Below are 17,493 nucleotides of genomic sequence, written 5' to 3'. Positions count from 1 at the left end.
TTAAGGATTAAAGCAATCTTCCCCTCCATTATTAGTCAGGCTCAAGGGGCTTTCATCCAAGGGTGTTAGATAATTGATCAGATTCTGATTGCCAATGAATGTGTGGAAGAGATGAAGAGGTCCAAGCAGAGAGGTTTTGTTTGTAAGCTTGATCTAGAGAAAGCCTATGATTTGGTGGACTGCCAGTTCCTACTAGAAGTTTTGAGGAAGTGTGGGTTTGGGGAAAGATGATGTAGTTGGATGACTGGTTGTTTTAGCTCTTGTCACTATTCCATCCTAGTAAACGGGGTGGTGAGGGATTTTTTTTCTAGCTAGTAGGGGAATCAGACAAGGTGACCCACTTTCACCCTTCCTCTTTACCTTGGTAGCTGATGTGTTTAGTTGAATTATCACTAGGGCTGATAGGGAAAATGTGATAAGGGGTTAGAGAGTGGGCACAAACCGAATTCCAGTCACTCACCTTCAATTTGTAGATGACTTGATGATCTTCCGTGAGGGAGGTTTCGGTGAGAAGGTGGAAAATTTGAAAGAATTGATTACAGTTTTTGAAGGAGTCTCTAATTTGAAAATCAATCTAGGAAAAAGTTGCATATTCTGAGTAAATTTAGTTTTTGAGGAGGTTGAGGCAATTGCAGGCTTTCTTGAGTACTCCATTTCCTCCTGGCCTTTGTCTTACTTAGCGCTTCCATTGGGAGCAAACCCTAGGGAGAGTAGGTTCTGGACCCTAGTCTTGGAGAAGTTAGAAAAGAGACTAGCTATGTGGAAGAAAAATAACATCTCATTGGGTGGGAGGATCACTTTGATAAAAGCTACCCTCATGAATCTACCTACCTATTATCTCTCTGTCTTTAGGATACCGTCTAGGGAAGCGAAGAAGTTGGAAAATTTGATGAGAGATTTTCTGTGGGAATCGGGAGAAGGTAAAAAAGACTTTAATTAAGTGGAGGGTTGTGAGTAGAAGCAAAGAGGAGGGAGGATTAGGGCTCGGGAATGTGCTTTAAAAGAACTCAGCTCTGTTAGGGAAGTGGTTGTGGAGATGGCCATTGGAGCGGGATAGACTGGCACGAAGTAGTGAAGAGTATTCATGGATGTTCAAAGAGTGGTTGGGATGCTGATGCATAAAGGAGGACTAACCTAGCCACACCTTGGAAAGCAATTCACAAAATTCTTCCGCAATTCCTTAGTTGTGTCAGGTATGATGCTTGTTCAGGTAATTCTATTTGGTTTTGGGAGGACATTTGGATTGGAGATCTCCCTTTGAAAGACCTTTTTCCTCCGTTGTACTCTGTTTCCTTGTATGAAAATGAAGTGATCTCAAAATTCCTTCCGTCAAATTTTTTCTTACCAACTTTGTCTTGGGACTTTGGTTTCCTTAGAGGATTAAGGGATGAGGAAATTGAGTGTTTGTCTACTCTTCTGTGTCTCCTTGATAAGGTTTGGTTGGATCCCTTGAAACCTGATAAAAGGATTTGGGCCATTCACCCCAAAGGGTCTTTTTCTTGTGGCTCCTTTTTCAAGTTCCTCTGCCAATCTCCCTCTCATAAGAGTTTCCCTTCCAAAGAAGTCTAGTGTAGGCCTGTCCCCCCCAAGGTTATGGCTTTGTGGTGGGAAGTGTGGCATGGTAAAGTAAACACGATGGACAACCTACAAAAGAGAAGACTCGCCCTTTGTATTTCACCAAACTGGTGCATTCTTTGCAGATCTCATGGTGAGGATTGTAATCATCTATTTTTATCTTGTAGTGTCACTGCAAAGCTCTAGACTTGGCTTCTATCTTTGTTTGGGTCTAGTTGGGATATGCCAGCAGAAGTAAGCACAATCTTTAACCCTTCTTTCTTCTCTTGGCCCCATAAAAGAGGAAGGAAAATGTGGAGATGCTCACGAGCAGCATTGTTATGGACAGTATGGGAAGAAAGGAATGCCAGAATCTTCCAAGAAAAAGGAAGAAGCAGTCAAACCTTAAAGGACTGCATTTTGTCCAGGTCATTACATTGGTTAAAGACTCTAGAATTATTTAACCATTTTACTTTTACTGATTGTTGGAAGGATTGGAGGTTGGTAGCAAGTTGTTCCTCCTACAAGGGAAGGGCAGTGACTAGTTGGGTTCCCCCTCCTCTTGGTTCTTTGAAGCTGAATTTTGATGGGAATAGCCAGGGTAACTCGGGTCCCTCTGGGATGGGAGGTGTATTGAGGAATGAGGCTGGAGAGGTTGTCTTAATCTACTCTGGCCTGTTAGGAGTTGGGAACTCTATCCGGGTAGAACTGTGTGCTGCAATACAAGGAATACTTCTTGCAAAAGAAGTGGGCGTGAAACAGCTTCTGATTGAAGGAGACTCTAAGACAATGGCGGACTGGTTAAATAACCCGGAGGATGTCACTTGGGGCTACAAAAATGAGTTAAAGAAATTCAAATGGCTGACAAGAAATATGTCTATAACAGTACAATGGGTTGAGAGATCAGCTAATGCTTTTGCTGATGTCTTGGCAAAACAAGGGATAAATAGGGAAACATTGTTTTGGACACAATTGTAACTATTGTTTTAATTTCAACATTCATGTTATCTCTGTTGTAGTTTGTGTATTTGCTGTTTGGAGAGGCTGCTCCTCGCGCCTCTAAGGGGATCTTCTTGTATCTATTCATTATTTTAATGGAATTGATGTTATTTATCAAAAAAAAAAACTACCTCTCCATGTACACCTTGTTGATCAAACTTTCTCTCCTCAACTTGCTTGTTTTTTTTTTTGGAAAAGGTAAAGTAATATTTATTGAGAAGGAAATACACACAAGAGGCTGAGATCAGTCCCAGAACAGGCTGACTGATCTAATCAGCAATTACACAATCTATCAAGAGATAGAAAATAAATACATCTGACACATTACAGTTTCTAAAATCTGCAGCCACAGACAACCAAGAAATCAGCTTGCCCACTGACTTCTGAATTAAGTCTTTCAGACTTAGAAACTTGTTGCTAAAAACCCTTCTATTCCTCTCGGTCCAGATGCACCAAATTACTGCAATTGGAATCATCTTCCAAACAGTCTTCTTTTTCTTGCTCAAACCCAAAATCTGCCAGCAACACAACATCTCTTTTACCGACCTTGGCATCACCTAACAAACCTTCAAAGAGTTGAGGAAATGGTTCCACAACTGAGCAGAAAACAGGCAGTGGATACACAAATGATCAGTAGATTCAACATTGCTCCCACATAAACTGCAAGTCAAGTCCGAAACCTGAATTCCCCTTCTCACAAGGTTCTCCTTAGAAAGACATTTATTAAGAGCCATAGTCCAAACTAGGAAGCTTGCTTTAGTCAGGCTGTTAGGATTCCACACTTGCCGAACTAGGAATCAGGAGCACCCCTCCTACCAAGAATAGCAGCCAAAGATTTAACAGAAAACATCCCATCAGAGTTCCACTTCCAATGCCACTTCTCCACCGAACTATAATCCAACTCTTGGTTTTGAAGACAGGTCAAGAGATTCACAACCTTTGCCACCTCCCAATCAAAAAGGTTCCTTCGAAATGAGGGAGTCCAAAGGACTGAACCACTGGAAATACTATAACACTCTGCAACTGAGGCCTCTTGATCTGAAGCACACTGGAAAAGGAGTGGAAAGGACTCAGCAAGAGGATCATCTGAGCACCAAGGGTCCTTCCAGAATTTGGTCCTGTTACCATTACCAACCCTAACTGAGACCCCCGTAGCCAGAGCTGAAAAGTTCTTCATTATCCCTTTCCACAGAGAGCTACCCCAGATGGGGGGAGGGTCCCTAGTTCTCCAATTGCCCCAACTCACACCATATTTGCTGGCAATGAGAGATCTCCACCAAGCATCAATTTCTACAGCAAATCTCCAAATCCATTTACAAAGGAGAGCAGAATTAAAAGAATTCAACTTCCTAATACCTAACCCCCCTTCACTTTTGGGAAAACAGACTTGCTCCCAACTCACCAAGTGCATTTTTTTCTCCTCCTCCCAGCCTCTCCAAAGAAGACTCCTTTGAAGCTTTTCAATCTGATTTGCCACCTTAGGAATATGGAATAGACACAGGAAGTAGGTAGGCAAATTGGAGAGCTCTTAATCAGAGTCACCCTCCCCCCAAATGAGAGGTATTTTGCCTTCCAAGAAGCCAGCTTCCCTTCCAATCTCTCAATAATTGGGTCCCAAATTGCAGAGGAACCACCAGACCCCTAGCGGGAGTCCCAAATATTTGATTGAAAGGGACTCAATCTGACAAGCCAAAATACCAGCACACTCTACTAAATTGGAAACATGACCAACTGGGATGATTTGGCTCTTGTTCCAGTTTACTTTTAGACCTGTTATCACTTCAAACCAAGACAAAATCCCAAGGATTAACTCCACCTAAGAGGGGGAGGCATCTACAAAGCACAGTGTATCATCTACAAATTGAAGAATATTCACCTTCTCTCCCCCTAGCACAATTGCAAAACCTTCCCACTCACCTAAAACTGCAGCCTTCTTACAGAAAAGATTGAGGATCTCCATTACACATATAAATAGAAGAGGAGATAGAGGGTCTCCCTGTCTAAGACCCCTGGAACTATCAAAGAAACATGTGGACTATCCATTAACCAAGATTGAGAACTTTGGAGAAGTGATACAGACTTTAATCCATTTCTGCCCGAAAATTCATCTGACGAAGCACAAGGTCCACACATCTCCAGTTAACATGATCATAGGCCTTTTCAATATCAAGTTTATAGATCAACCCTGGGGAACCTTCTTTCTTCCTGGATTGAATGAGCTCATTGGCAATAAGAACAAAATCCAACATCTTCCTACCCGGAATAAAAGCACTTTGGTTATTTGAGATAACACTACCAAGGACTCTTTCAATCTCTTAGCAAGTACTTTAGCTAGAATTTTGTAGAAGCCATGCAGACGACTAATCGGCTTGAAATCCTTAATATTCACTGCACCTTCAATCTTTGGAATGAGGGTAATGAAGGCAGAGTTCAGACTTCTCTGCAAAAAAACCCCTCTCAAAAAAATCCTAGAAGACATTCAGGATGCCCTGTCTCACCACATCCCAGCATTTAATATAGAAGAGATTTGTAAGACCATCGGGCCCTAGAGACTTCTCATCAGCCAACAACTTGATAGCTTCTTTTATTTCCTCCTCAGAGAAAGGTCTCTCAATAAGGGAAGACTGTTGTTCATCACTCAACTGGTTAAAAGAAAGCGATCTAGGAAAAGGTCTGAAGGACCAAGACTCCTTATACAGCTCTTGTAAAAGCTAGTTGCCACAAGCTTCATATCAGTCTCAGTAAGACCTACCCTGCCCTCTCCCTCCAGCCTAGTAATTACAGAAGCTCTAGCTCTGGCATTTGCCATTTTGTGAAAAAAATGTGTATTCCTATCCCCCTCTTTCAGCCAGGCCATTTAATTTCAACCTGCTTGTTTTATTCGATGGAAAAATTTTCAAAATTTTAATCCATGACTCCTTCTAGCGTAAATAAACGCTTTCTTCAAAAACTCTTCACCTCCTAAGAACAGGCCCAACTTCTTGCCAACCTCAACTTCTTTTCCAACTGTCAAATCCACGTGACCCGCACCTCTACTTGACTACTTGGAAATCTTCAACATTTGGAATAACATCTTATGCAGCTTCTACCTCTGCTTCTTCCTTAACCTCTATACCCAGACTAGTTTCATACTTTCATCATCTTTCTCAGATCTATCGAATTACCTTCCACAACAGATCTATGAATCTTATCCTCAATTATCCAAGCCTTATCTTGAACATGAAAAGAATGGGATGATAATTGAGGTGTTCACTACACTCAATATCACCATCTTCCAAAATTATCCCACATCTCTTCATCCATCCAACATCAGTAAGAAGGATCTTTATTCCCTTTCTTTTGTAAACCCTTCTAAACTATTTACATGGTACAGGTCCACAGAGTCCAATTTTAAATCTCAAAAACTCTTTGATAATATGAATCAAACGTTGATTCTTTTGGCCTTTTCACCTTTCTACCTATACTAACATTTCTATCTTTTCATCACATAATCTTGAATAGTCAAATCTCCCTTCCATCCATTGTTCAAAATTGACGTAATTCCCCGATTTATTCACCTGCAACAACCCAAGTCCACACATAGTCTGTGAATAAATCACCTCAATGCATTCCGCTTTATCAGACTTTAAACCCCAACCATAGACCAGCCCACATCTTTTTTTTTCGGGAGAGATGACAGTCTAATAAACTCACTCTATGGACTCACATCTGAAGAGTGTTCCCCACCCTTATCAACTTCAGATCCCCTTCTCTTCAACCAAAACTCTAGTTTCCTTCTTTGTGGGTGGGAATTAAGTTACCACCCAAATATAATCATCCTCACTCAAACCGGCATTCCCTGCCAAAATCCCCAACCACTGTTACATCAAAAGCATTGGCTCCTTCATGTTAAATTATTTTCACCTTTTTGGGTACATTGAATCAGACTCCTGGACATGCATTAGATTGCAGTTCCCATGTCTGATTCCATCCAACACTCTTCTGAACCATGTTTCAACATCATCCAAAATGGAAATTTGGGCTAAATTTTTTGTAGAATTTCAGTAATCCTTTTGAGTTTCAGTAAAATTTTGATGTATATAATACCAAAAGAAAAACTTAATTTTGTTTTATAACCCTTCCTCTTTTTTTCCTAGTTCCTACTCATTTCCTCTTAATACCTGCCTTTATCCTTGTATTCTTGTTTTCTACCCTATTTCTCTATTTCAACCTTAAAGCAATAAGTTTCTATAGATGACATTTGGTTGCCAACAAAGTTGGAACAAAATGTCAGAATTGTTTACAAAAAAAAAATAATAATAACAATTGCTCATATACACCCAATGGAAATTAATTATCATGGAGAAATTTCATGTTTTTTCTTGCTACTCTTATCCCTTTGTGGAGTGTGGACACTATCTATATGCTCCCTTTATCTACACTCATTTGCTAATAATAGTAACCATTACCAAGATTAGCAAAAGATTAATTATGATTTTGAAGGTGGGCCTTGGTGCAACGGTTGGGTTGCTCCATTGCAACTTGGGTGACCAGGGTTCAACTCTTGGAAACAGCCTCTCTGTATGTGCAGGGGTAAGGCTGCATACATTTGTCCCTCCCCAGACCCCGCATTTGTGGGAGCCTTGTTCACTGGGCTGCCCTTTTTAAACATCAAATATTTAAAATTTTCTCAGAATATAAAATCTCTGTTCACATCATATGTCTAAACTCTAGTGCTTCAGTGCTTCTGCAAAAGCAACAAGATGTTTTGACTATAAAAATACAAGAATAAGAGTCATAGTGATTTAATCAGTAGGGAGTGGCAATGCATCAACATGCAAAATATGACCATAGCAACCTTGAGAAAATGAAATCTCTGGTGCTTGATTAGCCTGTGGATCTGAACTACAGCTCATCTATCTGTTAAAGTACTGGTCTTTTTCATGCCATCTTAGGAACACAAGAAGGCAGTCTCTCTATGTTTCCCCAGTAATTTAGACAGAACTCTTCCTAATGTTTGTTACTTAAATTTTAAATGAAAAGCCATGTTGTTTTCCATGGTGGTCCTACACTTGTCCTGTCCAGGTACCATAGGTGGGAACTCAAGTAAAAAATTGGCTTATCAGGCATTTAACCAAGAGCAAAAATCCATTAGAACTTAAAATTTCAAAAGCTATAATTCATGGTTTTTGTCTTTCAACAAACATAGGGCATGTCATGTCATCTTCTAAAACAAGTACAGAATGCTCCCTGCCAACTTGATAAATGCCTAAACTTCCAAATACTCAATACTTAGCAAACTTCAGATACATGCCTTAACATCACATGCAATTAAAATGCAAGGAATATGGAAAACTTTGCTACCTCTTGAACCAGAGCCACAGGTGGTAGCTCCTATGAAGTTGTAAAAGAATATCTGCAGCAAAAAAAAAAATCATATACTTGTTTCCGCTCAATACCCTTGCTCCTCTTGACAGGGTAAAAAAATGCAGATGCAAAATGAATAATATACTGTAAAATTGCAAAGCTAGTCCATGAATAAGGAATCTATTTCAAAACCATCCTGAAAAAAAAAAAAAAAAAACAAGCAGTACAGTACAGTACAAGTTGGTTTCAGTGCATCAGCTATAAAATGTTCTTTTGCAAAAAGCAAAAGCACGATTAGTTAAAACCAATGTAGATCAAAATAAAGCTCACACGAACACACAAATAACAACGACAACAACAGCAGCAGCAACAAGCCATAAAGCAACTACAACAATAATTGTAAACGTAATTACATTAGAAACATTTTTTGATATAAATGGAAAATAAATAAGCACAATTACTCACAAAGAAAAAGAACATATTGGATAAATTATAAAGTGGAGAAGACGAAAATTAGGAGAAAATAGTAAGTGGAAAATGCACTTGGAGAAACATTTTGACAATGAGGAAAAAACAAACCTGAAATCTCAAAAAGTAGGTTAAATATGATAAATAAATAAATAAATAAAGGTTTCCGGGGATCCAATTAATGAATAAAAAAACAGTTAAAATATGCGTATTGATCTCGTGAAACAGAGCCACAAGTAAGAAGAACACGATCCTTAGCGTACCAACTTCAATTATTCACTTCTTCTCTCCTCTCCCTCCTCCTCTCCTTCGGATGCAAATAGGAGACAAAGCTAATCTCCAGTCGAGGATTAGGGCTAGGGTTTCTTGTTATGCTCTACAAGTTGGAAAGAAAAGCAGAGGAACAAAGCAATTTGACGGATCACGATGTTCCTCTGCAACAAAGAAGAGTATGATCGAAAGATCGACCGATATGGGGGTTGAGATGGGAGGGGGGAAGACGGGTTTTTTTAGGGTTTCTAGGGAGAAACGGGGGCAAAAAAGAAACAAAGACCAGTTGAACGCAAATAAATGCTTGATTGCAAGCGTGAACGAATGGGTACTGAAATGGAAATATCAGAAAGCCAAGGGCATTCAAGAGGATTTGGTTAATAAACAATATTAATGGGCTAACTGGGCCGTTACCTGTTGATAGTGGACAATCCAATTAAAATGTGACACGTAGTAATATAATCGAAAAAGTATGGACAAACTCGATGCAAATTTCTAAATTTTACTAGAAAACTATAAAGATTCAAAATGTCAAAAACCTTAGTTTTGTACATCAATAACTGACCGTGAATACCCTCACTCTCAAGCCTCAGCACGAATAAGAATGCAAAAAATGTTTTTTTTTCAATGCATAAAAAATACGTTATCCATTTTGTTTGGATTCGATTTGTAACCGATCCGATTAGAATGAAACTTATTTATAATTTGATCTAAACATGGATCAACCTCAATAAAACTCGATATATGATCAATGTAAAATCTGGGCTCTATTGGTTTGAGTTGAAAAGGGTACACAATTGTTGGACGAGAGAGATAATAAGGAAAAACATATTAAATTTGTGATGACTGTATGTGGGCATTGGTTAAGGGTTATCCATTGGGCTGTAAATTTGTACTGATGTAAAATTATGATTAAATAAATTGAGTGTAAATTTTGACCTATTTTTGTTTCAATTTTTAGTTTATTTTATTTGATTGTAGTACTAATGAAATAAATTAAAATATTAAACATAATAAAATAAAACACAAAACAAAATTAAATGAGAATTTATATATATATATATTTTTTTCATTTGCACTTTCATGCATTTGTAACACTGCATATAAAATTGCATTGCAACCAAATGCAGCCTTGGATAAGTTGTGACCCAATACACCCAACCCATTAACACTAAATCCACCAGGTTGATGATCAACGTTTGAAAACAAACATGACCCAACCAAACCCATTAATAAATGGGTAGGTTGAAAATGCTCACAACTAAATTGTACAATAAATTGGCAGATCATTTTCTAGTCGAGCTTTGAACCCAATCATAACGATAGCAATTCACCATTCTGGTGCCCTCCTCAACTATCATGTCACAGGATTCCGTCTGTCTGCGATCGATTTCCACATTGCATCCAGCATGTCGTTCTCCTCCCGCTTTGCCTCACTCCCTAGACCTCTCACCTTCTTCTCCACCGTTGCCTTCACAACGCGCCCTGTATGTCCCACTGGCTTCGCCTACGTCGCTTTGTCTCTGGCGGTTTTTCGGTACGTCCTCATTGTTTTTACAATGGCAGAAGAGGCCGAGGAGTTCAGCCCTGATTTCCCGTCATAATCGGTCACGCATGATACATCCGACCAACCCCCTGGCGATGACACCGGATTTTTCAACGAAAACCACTGTTTTCTCGTCTATCTACACCTGCATTCCCTCCATTTCGTTAATCTCCAACCAAACTCCTTGTGAAACCTTCCACCTCTGCTTCTTGAGTCGACTCTCATCTTCTTCACTTCCGCTCTTGTCTGAGAACTTCTGTTGTAAGTTCGATAAAGCTGCAATGATGATGATTATAAAATTGAAGACGACAAAGAGATAAGGACGAGCCAATCAACTCTAGAACGAAGTCCATGGACGAGGGAGCATTGAGATCGTCGTATAGAAACTGTTTTGGGTCAACAGAAGAATCGATGTTTTACTACCAATCACAAGTTTCATGTTGGACGCAGTACTCATACTGGAAATTATGATCAAGGATTACTCTATCAATCGCCATCTACTTCAGAGATCCCTTCTGAAACATTTTTCAAATACAAAAAGTCAGTATCCTCCCACGAATTAGTGAATTAGGCAGGATGTTTTTGTACAGAATAACAAACTGCGGGTCAATCTTCATAAATTTCATTGAAATGAATTGGTCATTGCTTCACAAACCGAAGATGGTAAAAGAGGATTTATGGAAGTGAAACCTAGGTATTGATCAGATTCTAACACGAAAAGAACTATAAATAGCAAAAACCCCAACATTTTAAAACCATAAAAGAACAGCATAGAGAAGAACAAAGACTACAGCTAGATAACTAAGATTCTTTTTGCTTGAAATAGTTGTCCGTGCTTTATTTTGGTTTATCAATTTAATTTTAGCGTAAAAATAATGATAAAGGCTCACGGATCTCACTTCTCAAATCTCCATAAAAATTGTATCCAGTTGATGTTGCCAAAAGTATCACAGGGTTGAACCCTGAAACCATATTAGACAAACAAGTTTTGTCATCCTAAAGTGGTTGATAATTAATAACTGATGTGCCGTAATCCGGCTGCTTCCTGTTAGATATGGTTTGGTTGCCAGCAACAATGAGAACTGGGTTTTTGGAATAGAGGAGTTAGATAATAATAGTGAGAGAGTTAGAGAGCGAAGATTACACACACAACAATAAGAATATAACGTACCTCGCCCCGGGGGGGTAGAGTCTTTATATACTAGGGTCCATGCGGGTTGGTGGAATAGTTACCGGATCCCAGCTGTGATGGGACTTGCTTGTGTGTTAGGTGGGCGAAACGCCGTCAAACGGTAATAATGTCCCTTCTTGTCAGAACCGGGGAGTTGGTGAGCTAATGTGACCATTACGAGGTACGGCCCTGTAGGGTACAGAGTACTGTGGTGTGCTCCTCGAGGTTTCCATTCGGAGGTCTGAACGATAGGTGAGTCGCCTATAGGATATCGAGCTGTTCGATGGCGAGCTGGCTGGTAGCGAGCTCCTCGAGCTTGTGCTCCTTAGGTCTGCCCTGACACGAATGCCAAAGTGCCCTTGGACCGAGGGGATCCATCGGTATGGGCACGATCTGTAACGAACTTGGTTTCGTAAGTCACGATCTAGTACCGAGATGATCTTAGCTCGAAGAGACTTTAATTCGAGGTACCACCCGAGCTCGCTTTGTAGCAAGCTGATTTATGCTGAGCTGTCACTCGTGTTGAGTCACGTCTACGTGCCGATCTGATCACGTCGAGTTATCACTTATGCGGGTTCACATTCAAGCGTCTCCCTGTCATGAGGTCGAGCCAAATTCTCCTTCATCAATTGCCCCCCACTCCTTGAGCTAGGGGTCTTGACCTCGTTCGAGGAGTTCATGATACGCCAAGTGGATTTGACTCGAAGTCTAGGTGCTTTGTCAGATGGATCGCGTGTAGTTCACGTGCGGACGTCAAGCAACCTATAGGCTCTACGAATGCCAAAAAATGCGCTAAACCAATTTCGATCTCGAGGGTCGTGTAGCCGATTTTCTTAGGAGTCGTCGGATTGCTTTGATCTCAATCATCGCTTCTTCGATACGGTGGCTATAAATAGGGGGACCCGAGACTCATTTCCTTCACCACAAGCTTATTAGTCTTCGATCTGAGGTCGCGCTTAGCTTCTTTAGCTCGGGTTTTCTAGTTCGCCATTTTCTTATAATCCGGTCATCTCTCTTTGGTGAGTCTCCCTTCGCTTTTCTTTTCAGTTTCATGTCTTCCTCTAGCTTTGATAGTCTTCTAGATGAGGCCGAGGCAGGTACCTCGACCCAGGTTGGTAGCCGAGATGGGGCTACTCACCCTGGGAGGTTCAAGAGGCCTCGGGTAGTCAGGCATCTACTTCTCACTGAGGTCGGGTGCCAGACAACTTTGGCCCTTCGACAATGACCTTAGACCGACTTTAGGCCTTAGTATGCCAGTACAACCTCCCGAGAGAGTTCTCCTACAGTCTCCTCTCAGGTAACTTCCCCTGGGAACACGATCACAACGAGATTGTGATTTTCGAAGAACAGCTCGTGGCTGGTCTTCGTCTTCCACTACACCCCCTAATTGTAGAAGTCCTGAGGTCTTTTAATATCACCATAGACCAGTTGCACCCGAACTCAATTCACAATGTAGTAGGGACCATTTCGCTTTTTTATGAGTACTGTCTTCCTCTCGACCTCGATATTTTTTCAACCATTTTGTCGATTAAGAAAAACTCTTCCTATGCTCTTCCCGAGCATAGGAGAACCTATTACCTGTCTCCTCGCCCGAGCTATAAGCTATTGCACGAACTCCCCAACAGGAACCCGACCTGGAAACAAGATTATTTCATGGTTCGTAACCCCGAGGGGTGGCCTTTCCCAACCCATTGGAGGTCGGCGATTCAGGTTCCTGGTGTTAAACTGGGCCTGAAGACAAGAGAGACGCTCAAGTCTTGGGCGGAGCTCAGCTTCCTCTGCTAGGACTACCTTACTGAAGACAAGCTTGTGCAAGCTGGCTTGAGTCCTGATAGGTCACCTTAGATTTTTTGCTTTTTTAAGGTTTTGATTAATTCGTGGCTAATCATACTTCTTTAACCATCAATACTTGAGTCCTATGCACGGTTAGCCATATATGCTTCTAGGACCTTGTTATCTACCTCAGCGTTCTCCTTCATCAATAACCATCTATGCTTCTATTTTTTTTTTAATTATAAAAGAAAAATTGTTTGCACATTTGACAATTTGCATGGTCTTATTATTGAGCCATCTCCAATTTTATTGGTATTTTATACTTTAAAGGGCTCTCTCTTGTATCCATTCTTTAACAAGAGTATGAATAAATTGAGTTATTTATCCCAGAGAATGAGGTAGCACATAATTAGTGTAAATTTCCGAAGTTAGATTTTTAATTGAAAATTATATTAACCTTTTCCTTCATTTTTAATCTCCCAATTATTCAATAAAGAATTTTTCAAAATTGTTTCCTTGTCTTCCCATTTGCCCATGCTCAGCACGGGCCCTTTCTGCTAGTCATAACGATAGCAATTCACCATTGTGGTGCCCATCTTAAATTAGTAAATATTTAGAATCACACTCGCATTCTGTGATGCCATTAAAGTAAGAGGAAGGGGTTGATTATGGTGCAGAAATCTGAAGCTTTGAATATGCAAAAATTCACTTATGTGGAGTTTTCAATCATTGATACTCTTTTTTTTTATTGTTAACGCCGAGATGAATATTAATAGCTCAGAGCTTGGCTGTTTGGGGAAAAAAAAGTTTTTTTCACATGACATTTTACTCCACTTCTTTAATTATTTGTGCTTTTAATATTACTAGTGGAATGGCCCATGCGATGTACGGGATATTTGATATTGATGGTGATGTTTGACTATGCTTTTAAATCTTGGGTATAGATGAAAATTCACATACCGTTCAAGTCCTAAGACAATTATATAATACATAAAAAAAAGACTATCATTACAAAATGCCAATATCTAAATTTTATATTTTATAATATTTGTTGCAAATGCATCTGATTGAAACATTAATGCACCAAATCAATGATAAAATTTAAGGGTGAGCAAAAAACAAAACCGAAAAACCAAACTAACCGAAACCGAACCAAAAAATCAATTAACCGAACCGATTGGTTTGGTGTTTTAAAAAAAACGAAGATACATGTTCGGTTTCAGTTAACCAATATAGAAAACTAGCAGTTAACCGAACCGACCGGTATACATATATTTCTATATTTTTTATATATATTTATGTATATTATATTTTTTATATATTATAAATTAATAAATATGCATTATATATATTTATATTTTTTATATATATATATATATATATATATATATATATATATATATATATATATATATATATATATATATAATATTATAAGAATTAAAAAACTGAAAAACCGACGAACCAAACCGATGGTTAACCGAACCAGTCAACTAGTTAACCAACTAATTTCGGTTTGGTTCCGGTTACCGGTTTTCCAAAAACCGGTAGTACCGGTTTGGTTCCAAAAAATGCCCCACGGTTTGGTTAACTGAATTGGAGATGCCACTCTTAACCGATTTCATGTTTTGTGATAACTTTTAACCTTTGAAAATAATTACTATTAATGGTTAGAAGTAAAACTAACCTATTATGTTAATTTACTCAAATAACTATTGAATAGTGGAAGTTATTATCTAAGATGACTATTAAATAACGTATATTTATGCCTAAAAACATTTTCTTCTTACTTTTTAACTAAAATGAGGTAAAGAAATTAGTTGGAAGCAATATTTATCAACCAACTACTAGAGTGACATGTATGTAAACACCTTGTAGGCATGTTTGTCCAATAATAAAACAATCAAACGATTCATAATGTGTTACAGTGTTGCATACGACTAAGTACATGAGTTGCAAGCCCTACTTAACAAACACACACATGATAACATACAATCCCAATGGCCAAAATGCCCTTATAAGACGTGGGCCCAACTAACAAACATGTATAGGGCCCATGGAATGAAATTTATGTATTTTTGTTATATTTTTTCATTTTTTATATTTTTCTATAAAATTTTGGTTTATTATGCAATTTCTATTCATTTTTCTGCAATTTATGGTTTTCTTTGTTTATTGTAATTTTTGTTATTTTCATCAATTTTTATGATTTTCCACATTTTTATGTATTTCTTTATTTGTTGCAATTTATATTATTTTCTTCATTTTTTATGTTTTCATAATTATTTTGCATTTTTATTTTTTCTTTAATTTATGTTATTTTATACATTTTCTATCTTTATTTGTATATTATGTATTTTTTATGGTTTTATTTTTTCTAGAATTTATGTATTATGTGAAAAATTAATGGCTTGGGCAAGTTGGGTTGGATTATGGTGGGTTTGGGTTGAACCCAAAATAGATCATTAACGGGTTAATTGGTCAAGGGCCCACCCAATGGCTTTTTAGAAAAGACAACATTTTTTTTTTGCCAACTACTATCATGCACCCTCATATAGAATTGGGATATGTTGGAAAAACAAAAAAACTAAGGGTAGAATTGGTATGAAAAATTAGGGTCTTTCGACCACACTAACTAGATCATTCTCATTTGTTATATATGGTAGTAGATATAAACTATTATTTTATTATGCAAATTTTGTTCATTTTCTATAATTTGTGTTTTTTTTTCTTAATTTTTGTGATTTTTTATATTTTTTTTGTAAATTTTCTCTATGTTTCTTGTTGCTTGTAATTTATATTATTTTCTTCATTTTTTGTGTTTTTTCACAATTATTTTGCAATGACAATATATACAATGGGAAAAATATAAAGTTGAGGGTAAAGTTGGAAAGTAAAATCAGGGTTTTTTGACCAAACCAATTGCAACATTCTCATTTTTTCGATATGGTATAGCTTTGTAATTTATGTTATTTTTCTTCAATTTTTATGATTTCCTATATTTGTTGTAAATTTTTTATGTATTTCTTTGTTTTTTTTTGTAATTTATATTATTTCTTCATTTTATGTGATTTTTCATAATTATTTTGTAATAACATATATAGAATGGGAAAAAAATATAAAGTTGATGGAAAAGTTGGAAAGTAAAATCAAGGTATTTTGACCCAACCAATTGCAACATTCTCATTTTTTTAGTATCATATAGAAATTTCCATGAATTTATATATTTTTGTAAAATTTCTATGTATTTCTTTGTTTTTGTTGTAATCTATTTTATTTTATTCATTTTATGTTTTTCATAATTATTTTTCAATGGCAATATATACAATGGGAAAATATAGAAAGTTGAGAGTAAAGTTGTAAAGTAAAACCAGGGTGTTTTGACCAAACCAATTGCAACATTGTCATTTTTTTAGTACTAAATTCATATTAAGCCCACAATAGGATCCATATTATCTAATTAAAAATAATATTAATTCAATAAGAGGGGTCTTTTGTATTATTTTCAAGTTTTGGTGTTTAGATGATTTCACATGCACTATGTTAATCCTAAGTTGAGGTTCATGATTTTTTTTATTTTTATTCTAAATATTAAGGTGGATTTATAAAATAATTGATTGATATATGATTTTAGCAAAAACATAAATAATGATAAATTACTAGTTATGAGTAGGGATGGCAATTTTCCCCATCCCCGATGGGGACCCAACTTCCCCAACCCGATGGGGTTGGGGATGGGGATTGAGGTCCCCGCCTCGTCCCGCCCCTGATTATATATATAAATGTTATTTTTATTAGACATATATTATTTATACTATATATATATATATATCAAAATATACTTAAAACATTATTTATAATTTAAAGTTTTTATTTATTTTTCAAAAAAATACTATTATCTAAAAAAATTCGGGGATTCAAGTTCCCTGCTCAGGAATGGAGGACAAATTTTATCCCCGATGGGGATTGGGGACGGGGAATATGATCTTTGCCCCGTTGCCATTCCTAGTTATGAGATCTCCAATCACCATTTAACAATCCTTAATTCCTTATGTGTCATGTGTGTAATTGATGAGTATTCATGGACAGTTGCAATGAATTAAATGAAAATAGTATGTAGCAACAAGGTAAAGATGATAAGATCAAATACTTGAGTGATCAAAAAAGAACATTGGAAAACAAAAATTGTTGAAGGTAAAGATGATAAGTAAAATCAATATACAACCATGTTAACAGTTTGTATTCTTATTTTTTATCGTTGGAAAAAGTTTGATAGACAGCGTACGGCCTCATGAATCATGATAGTTAAATAAATTACTGAAAAAACAAAAATCATAGATGGTGAAAAGGGAAAGTAAAATTGGGC

The 17,493-nt window shown here is 37.5% G+C and overlaps 1 protein-coding gene across 9 annotated transcripts in view; it reads right to left on the bottom strand.

The window, feature by feature from the left end:
- Nucleotides 1–8,998, bottom strand: part of LOC148842242 (polyadenylate-binding protein-interacting protein 4-like) — a 28,261-nt gene extending 19,263 nt beyond the window's left edge. For 4 of the 9 annotated variants that reach the window (XM_088957516.1, XM_088957514.1, XM_088957517.1 and 1 more), the window contains exons 1-2: nt 8,631–8,919; nt 7,897–7,948 (exon numbers count right to left, since the gene is read on the bottom strand). The gene's annotated coding sequence lies outside the window, so the exon portion shown is untranslated. Of the gene's footprint in view, nt 1–7,896; nt 7,949–8,630 lie in introns of all 9 variants that reach the window. The other 5 variants (XM_088957522.1, XM_088957519.1, XM_088957515.1 and 2 more) reach the window with 5 other exon arrangements.
- Between the last annotated feature and the right edge of the window lie 8,495 nt (nt 8,999–17,493).

Source organism: Nelumbo lutea, chromosome 8, assembly GCF_056320005.1.
Source record: "Nelumbo lutea isolate HS-2025 chromosome 8, American lotus-T2T, whole genome shotgun sequence".
Classification (NCBI taxonomy): Eukaryota; Viridiplantae; Streptophyta; class Magnoliopsida; order Proteales; family Nelumbonaceae; genus Nelumbo; species Nelumbo lutea.
Note: the sequence above shows the minus strand (reverse complement) of the source record. Positions and strands in the feature narration are given on the sequence as shown.